Raw genomic sequence first — 9,037 nt, forward strand, 5'->3', positions numbered from 1 at the left:
TTCTTATATAAGAATGCAGAAGACTGAGGAGGATGAATTTATGTATCTGTTCGTCACCTTAAGATCATTCATTAGGGGGTTCAATTACTGCAGACCAATAGTTGTTGTGGATGGTGCACATTTGAGCGGAGCTTACAAAGAGACATTTGTATCAGCAAGCACACTTGATGGTGCAGGTATGTATTTTTTTGTAGTTGTGATGTGTTTGTATATGTTACGTATCAAATGATATAATGTGTGTCTGTAATCAGGTTGCATATTTCCATTGGCATATGGTGTTGTTGACATCGAAAATGATTGTTCTTGAACATGGTTTTTCAAACAATTCAAACATGCATTTGGCGAGAGAAAAGATGTGTGTGTTGTTTCAGATAGAAATGAGAGTATTATGAAGAGTGTGAGGATTGTGTTCCCAAATGTACCTCATTATAGATGCATATGGCATCTTTAAAAGAATGTATGTGGCAGCTTCAAAAGGAGCAGAAAGACCATAAGTGATCTATTCTACTCTATGGCCAAGACATATAAAAAAGAAGATTTTGATAAGTTGATGGCTAAGGTTGATAGATTGATCACGGGGTTAAGGAGTACCCTAGAGATAAAGGGTATGAAAAGTGGTCAAGAGTTCATGCAACAGTAAATACAGGTACAATGAGAACTGCGAACATTGCAGAATGTATCAATGGTTGTCTTGTTGAAGCACGCCAATTAACTATTTTCGAATTCTTTGAAGAAGTTAGAATTCTATTTGGTTCTTGGCATTGCAAAAACAGAGAAGTAGCCTCATATACAAAGGACACATTAGGGAGAAAGTTTGAGGAGTTGTTGATTATAAACACGGCTAAAAGTTCAAAGATGGAGGTATGTATCATTATATAATATTTTATATTATATGTATCTAATTCATTGTATCATTCTACAGTTTGAACATTATTTATTTTGAAAAAATTATATACACAGGTTGTTCCATCATTTGAATATATTTTCTCGGTTTATGAAGTTGGAAGAAGAAACATTGTTTGTCTTGAGCGGAAAGTATGTTCTTGTGGTAGATTTTAACTAGATGAGATACCTTGTGCACATGCAATCGCTGTATTGAAAGAAAAGAATGTCACAGATATGCATCCATATTGCTCTGATTACTACAAGTTTGATGCATTGGCAAAAATATATGAAATTTCAATGGTACCAATGCCAGATAAGGCAGATTGGTCAGATCCTAAGAATGTAGTAGCTGAAACTCTGTATCCACCTAGATATAGAAGATTATTTGGACGACCAAGAAAACGAAGAAGAAAGAATGCAGATGAAAAGATTTCGGTGAACACAAACTGTTGTGGACAATGTGGACAAGAAGGACACAACAGAAGAACTTGTACTTTCTTCCCAAAAGGAAGTGAAGTAGTTATAATGTCTCTAAGATATTGATATTCTTTTTTTGAACAATTTATAAGTAAAACACTTTTGGTTTTGATAAATAAACTTATAAATAACCTATGTTAATTAAATTTTAAGTTGCGCTTTTGATTATAAATACTTTGTTATTATTTGTGTTGAAAATATATATTTGTGTCAATATTTCTTTTTTATATAAATTTTGTAATTCTTGTGTACACTATGAGATATATTTATATAAATTCAGGGATTATTGGGTAACATAACATACATGATACACGTGCTTCAGCCAATGTATCATGTACTTTTAATTCAAAAACAAATGTTAGTGTATTCTGGGTAACGTAACACACATGTATCATGTGCTTTACCCAATGTATCATCTACATTTAATTTTAAAAAAAAACTTGTTAAGGTTACTGTATACTTTACATTGACTATAAATCACGTATCATGTAATTTATATTAATTATCTTGTGTGATGCTTTATTTGATATACTTTATTTGATATATACAGTAAATAGCTTTACTTTTACTAACCTATCAGATTTGACACAACTATGATATTCATTATAACTAAAGTATAATGTAAATTTAGTTTTCAAAGAAACTATTTATTACTATGTGTGATTAAAAAAACTTTGACTACACTTTATTAAACTTGTGTGACGCCATAATATGTCTGATATTTATCTTTTTCTAAGCAAAAATACATGTTCCATAATATATCTAAAAAAATCTTCAAGAAAATTGACAAAATCATTAAACAACATTAAAAACATCAAACTACTTGTTCCATTACGTATCAAAACAAGATATATAACATTAAATCATTGTTTATACATAGATACTACTCTATGTGAACCAGATCTTCTTCTGGTGGTGGTGTGACTACATCTTAGATTTTGGTGGATCATCATAGTCACTAACGTATCCACCTTAGCCTTCTCGCTGCCATAACTCCACAGCAATGCTACATATTTTTGACGTAGGTATTCAAGACGAAAATCAGCATATGATATATTGATTTGGTCACTCATATACTCGGCAAATGCAGCAACATATAACCCACAGTCTCTAAAAAAAATGCAGAATATAAATTATAAAATTAATGATACATGATTATGAAAAAACGAATCAGAATACTTACAGACTATCATTATTTTGTTGTGCAATGACTTGTGCAAATTCAATCATGAAAGGAACTTGAGGCTCCAAAAATAAACAAGTAACGTTGTCCTTGTACTCATGACAATCACCAAATTTTGAGCACTCAGTTTCTTCAAAGAATTCACTGTCCAGTAGGTAAGAAGGAGCATTTTAGACAACATTTTTATCTCATGAAGAACTGTTTTTTTCCTTGAGCATATTGATGAGTCAAAAATTCTTATAACCCTGTTTTTTAACTTAACAACCGCCAGCACCCAATGAAATTCTTGATTGCAGTTAATCGGGATGTAGACCTCATCTACAAGATGCCATGGTAAAGCAGTTGGGATTCCAAAAACTTTGATGATGTTAAATATTGACCTCTCATATACAGTTACAACTGAAGCGCGATCAACATGTTCTTGTGTACTAAGACTATCATCATCATTATCCATGTAATATCTATCATAACAATTTTTGACATGTGACCTGAACAAGCAGTGAGTTGTTGTGTATCTGTACTGATCCATGCTGTAGAGTTTTGATTTTTTACGAAGGTAGTAAAAAATCACATTGATGTGCTTTAAAAAACATGAAAACATAATAAGAAATTATATACTTCTAAACAATATAGAACAATATAATTATTAAATATCGATCATAAATTTTGCTAATTAAATATTATGATACTTCTACTGAATGTATCTTGTTATAATAATATAAGTGTAACTAATACACATTTGATAATTAGTTTAAGAATTTTACATCATTAGTCCAACATTTGTTTGGCTGTGACATGGCATAGAACCAATTTTTGTTCATTGGAAAAGCAACAACAAAGTCCATCATCATAAATCCAAAAGAAGAAGATTTTGATATGTATTTATCGTCTGATGTGTGTTCCTGCACACATGATACATAAAAATTGAGTATATGTACAAGATAAATAACAGTGACTTAATTACAAAATGTAGACAATGTATCATGAATTGGTTATATCAAAATAAATTAATGCAAAAAAGCATTAACAAATATGTATAATACTTACTTATTGTTATGATTTTTTAGGAGCCACCTTGACAACCACTTTATATAATCATCAATAAGTTTCGACAAAACTTGATCTGTAATACCACATCCTTCGAATGGGAAATGGAGACGAGCAATATCCTTCAATTTCTCTTTTCCCTTCTCGGTTGACCCAAAAGAAGTACAATATGGAGATTGAATATTTCTCGAAGGCATTCTATTTCTATGTGCAGGAGTGACTGAATCGATTCTAATTCCAATCTCAGTTATTGAAATGTCAGTGGGTAATTGACTATCGATCAACAAGTACTGGCTGCTAGTTATATTCTGTGGATTGTAAAAATACAATGGTCTAGCAGTAGTACGATCTTTTCCCAGATATCTAATAAGTGCATCTATTGCTGCTTGAGTTGATAGTGATATTGTTGTTGAAGTGGAAGAACCCTGTATAATATGATGTAATGGTTTTTTTAGTAAATTTGTATGTAATGAAAGTCTGTGTCATAAAGTAAAATTGAAAAATCTACTGATGCATCCATTGTTGTTTTTGTCGGGCAAAACGTGAGGGATGTTGTGTTGAACATTGTTATCACCATCTTGATCCATGATAGGTTCATTTAAATCTTGGTGCGATTGATGTGCGCCACCATCCTGAATATAGGCAGGTTTTATGTAAAAAGTGTTAATATAATTTGTGCTGATACGTAACAATGATTATACTCGCATGATACATAACAATGAGTATATGTGCATGATACATGACATCAACTAAATGGCAAATAGTATACAATGTATAATAAAGCATACCTTTGGAGTAGCATTGAATTGTTGTTCACCCTCATTGACAGAAACACCAACGCCATCCTCAGATACATCCCCCGCATCGTCAGTGACTTGATGTTCACCATCGTTACCAGAAACACCAACACCATCTTCAGCCACATCCCCCGCATCGCCAGTGACTTGATGTTCACCATCGTTACCAGAAACACCAACACCATCCTCAGCTACACCACTCATATCAGAAAGATCAATCCGTATTTGTGAAGATGTTTGTTTCTCAAACTGAAATGTGCTTGTATTAGTCTCAACATTGATGTTTTCCTTGCCTCGATATTGCATCAAGTGGAGTGATTTTTCTTTATCAATATAATCAGTTCCTCAAATTTTTTGTCAATCTGTGAATTATAAATACGTTTAGGATAAAAATAAATTACATTTGATTAAAAATATCAAAATAATCAACCTATAAAAATTTTCAAATGTCCTTTCAACTCTTCAATATCTGGAATTACATAATTGACTTTCTGAGAATCTGCAGAACCATGTACATCAGCAATCGGATTCGGAGATACGTCTGGAGTATTACCATGTACATCAGCAGCCGGAGTCGGAGGCATGTCTAGAATAGAAACATGTACATCAGCATCCGGGGTCGGAGACACATTTGATTGATCGGGCTGACTGGGTTCTGAAACCTTTTTTTTTATGTATAACCGCTTTTTTTCTTTTTTGGGGGGATGGTGGAGGAGATGTATCAGACACTCTAGAAGATCTCCTCAATAACTGTTCGGGAGGTTTGCTGGAGAAATCATCAAAATCATCTTCCTCATTTGGTTGTACTAAGGGTGGTGAAGAAGGAGGAGCATGTTCAACTTCAACTAGGTCAAAAACTTCAAGTTCCTCTGCTGTTGCTACAATGTTTGAACATGCATTCTGAATGTATCACAACACATAAAATAATTTAAATGTTAATACAATACATAATGTATCACAACACAGTAAATAATTAAGATAGATCACAATGTATCACAAGACATAAATAATGATATTAGATCGACGAACTTGAAATAGTTTATTCACACAGTCAAAATTGATTCAATTTTACCTCTTGAAAAATGGTATACATAAGCATTTTAAACTTTGCCTTATTAGACACAACTCTACAATTGCACATTCTTGGGATGACATTCCGTTCTTTGACAGCAATTTCAGGATTTAACTGGGATGCACATTCGTATATCCATACGTTAAGTGCATACGGCAACCCATATAATTGATATAATTTTTTGCTAACATCAAAATCCTATCTAAGTAAACCTATGAGTTTTGAGAATGATAGCTGACCCCGAGGATATTTTCGATGTCTACCATCTTCAACCATTAGAAAATCCACAATAGATATAACTGTATTATCAAGAGTATCCAATACAAATGTATGAATAAAGAACAATATAGACATTTGGAGTGCATCCTGATCGTTCTCCCAGTTACCCATCTTAAATCGTTGGACTAGATTCTTGGTAACACTATTCAATGCACTAGGAAAATACTTGTGGAATAGAACACAATGAGTTGATTCTGGGTATTGGAAGTCATTGATATTGCCTTTGACTTTAAGTCCAGTTAATACTGCAAATTTATCTATACCAAATTTCAGGATACACCCATTTGAATGTCTAATATACAACACATTATGGTTGCCTTGTTCCAACTCTAACAACAGCAAGCACTTAGTGATTTGGCGCTGAAAATTACATTTAGTAATATCTAAAAAGGGTCCAAAAATTGTAGCTCTAAACAGTTGGAGTACATTCTCCCCTAGATTCTTTAAAATCCTTCAGAAAAGTGTTGTTAAAATTGATAGCAAACCTTATGGGATGTGTTGGTATCTTTTTTTCTTGTATTTGAGTGGCTACAATTTGAAAAAAAATACAAATTTTAACGATATTGAATATAAATACTAAATAAAACAACTAATACTAAATAAATAACTAATAGCTTACTAATACATGATATCAGTTTTCAAAAATTCATACTACATAAAAAACATATGATACACATCTAATTCATGTATCATTGCATTCGACTAAACATCATAACACACTGAGTCGATATGTATCAAACTTATTGTCTGATACATGATAACAATTTTCAAATACTCGTGATACATAGAAAATCTTCTGACACACAATTAATTCATGTATCATGAAATCGATTAAACACTATAACACACTATAACGACATGTATCAAACGTACTATAAATTTAAAAATAATTTTAAAGAATTATGAAAAAGACATACCCTAAGCAATGTCGGGTCTGGCAATAATGGTTGCTGAGATTTTCTTTTTTTTTGGTGTATTTTTGCAACCTTTGATTTAGAGGATTCCGAAATATCTTTATTTGACTCCTTTGGAATATTCAAAGGATCATGCAAAGACTTTTTTCTATTTTCTTTCCAATTGTCATCGTCCGAATCATAAATCCTCCTATTCGTAAAAGGATCCATAAATATGATGTAAGGTAACGATGAACGAGAAGAAAAATAAAAACCAAAGAAAAACGGATGATGGAGCAAGAAGAAAAAGAAGAACCAGAGAACAGTGGTTATTCCAACTTTCAGAAATTTCAGTTTTTTGAATTTTGAAATTCAAAATTGCATATTAAAATGTTGTGAAACGTGTTTGATTAAAAGTAATAATTCAAAATTCAAAAAGTGATTCAGATGGTTGAGTGTTTTAGTGGAGAAAAAATAAGAATGATATTGGGGAAGTGTGTGTCATAGGAGAGAGAAGGTTATGTATCTCCAAACTTATGATTAAAATTAAAAAAAAGGGATTTAGGTAATTTTTTAAAAAAAGAAGAGAAAATTAGAGAATAATAAACTTATAGTTGTGTATTTAAGTTATTTTTCCTTTTTTTAATGTTAACATTATTTACTTGGTGTCTTTATTCAAGCGACGATATAGAAGAAAACGAAATGCATGAGAGGCTCGAGGTCTGGGAAAAGAGCCGGGCTGAGTTGATCAGGCTTGATCAAAAATGAAGCAAGCCTATGTATATATCATGACCAATTACCATCAATAAATAAAATTTTTTAAATGTGATTATATAAAAATAAAATATACCTAATTATTTATAATTTTATCTCCATCATATATTTCAATTGTCATGATGTGTAAATATTATGATAAGTTTATAACAAAACTAAAACCTACTTACACAATCGAATTAACACCGCCACTATGTGATATAGATATATGGTGGATAATATTTTTCATTGATTAGCTTCTTACATTAATCAAAATCTATGTAAGAGCTACAAGTTTTATACATTTTCTTACCACTCCTTTTGCCATTCATTGCTATTATAGGAAAAGAAAATATGGGCGTAAAAAGTAAGTTGATTGGTTCATTGGAAGTAAAGTGTGCAGGATATTCGGGTCATGATATTTTTCATATTAATACCCAACATAGGCCCTAGTAGAATTAAGCATTTTGAGATTCACGAAGGTGAAATCGAAAAAATTGATTCGATTGTTAGCTAGAAATATTACGAAGGTAAGACATATTTCTCTTCTCTCTTTCTCCCAATATTATTATCTCTTCTCTCAATATTTTTTTCTTGTATCAATTTTATATATTCAGGTGTATTTCATATTACGAAAGTCATTACTCAAGAAAATCTATTAATTACATGGTGTTTGATTATCTTTAATATATTTTAATTGTAGGCAAAAGTTACTTAATGGTGTTTGATTATCTTTAATATATTTTAGTTGTAGGCAAAAGTCATTTTCCTCAATTAATACTATATTCTAAATGTTTAGATCTTTTATGAGGAGTTTAACATTTGAATTGGAAGTAACATCTCTTATATTTGATCTTAATGAATAGATGGAAAAGAATTGTTTGCTGAGACTGTGATCGAAGCCATCGATTCTCGAAGAAATTGATCACCTGGAAAGTGATTGAAGGACATCTTTTAGAGTTATGTAATTCTTTCACTATTATTACATAATGTGAACATTGGATTACAATTACACTTGTGTACGAGAAGAAAACTGAAGATGTCCCAGAACCTCTTGCTCTCTTGGATTATTTCGTTGGTATGACGAAGGATGTTGAAGGTCACCTTCTCAAGAAACAAAAAATTTATAATGTTCAATGGTCCTATACATACATATATATATTCCTAAAGCCTATAGCGACATTGGTTCTAATGACAATTTACTAATGCTGATAAATGTTTTAGCATTTTTTATTAATGTCAATATTTAATGCTGCTAAAAGTTGTTTGGTTGTAGTAGAAGTACCACAATGGAGACTTAGAAGTGTTGGGTTTTATTTGCCCTAAATTTCTTACCATAAATAGGTTTTCCTTGTAGGAAAAGGTTTTGGATTGACTAATCCTTTTCTTGTAGGAAAAGGTTTAGGACTCTATAAATAGAGGAATGTTCCTTCTAACTTAATCAGCATTCACAATGTAGTCTTAAGGGCTTTGAGAGTTTTGGTTAGGGGGAGAATTTATGGGTCACAAGCTTGATATGTTATCACTTGTGTGAACCTCCCATGTATTCCGAGTGATTTGGTTGAGGTTGTTTCCCTCTGTATTTTGTACTCTCATATTTATAGTGGATTGCTCATCTCCTTTGTGGACGTAGGTCGATTGACCGAACCAC

The 9,037-nt window shown here is 31.8% G+C and overlaps 1 pseudogene; it reads left to right on the forward strand.

Annotated features, from left to right (window-relative positions):
* The first annotated feature begins 7,740 nt into the window (after nt 1–7,740).
* On the forward strand, nt 7,741–8,592 carry LOC114077204 (annotated as a pseudogene).
* Nucleotides 8,593–9,037: the final 445 nt, after the last annotated feature.

The sequence above is a fragment of the Solanum pennellii genome, chromosome 5 (genome assembly GCF_001406875.1).
Source record: "Solanum pennellii chromosome 5, SPENNV200".
NCBI lineage: Eukaryota > Viridiplantae > Streptophyta > Magnoliopsida > Solanales > Solanaceae > Solanum > Solanum pennellii.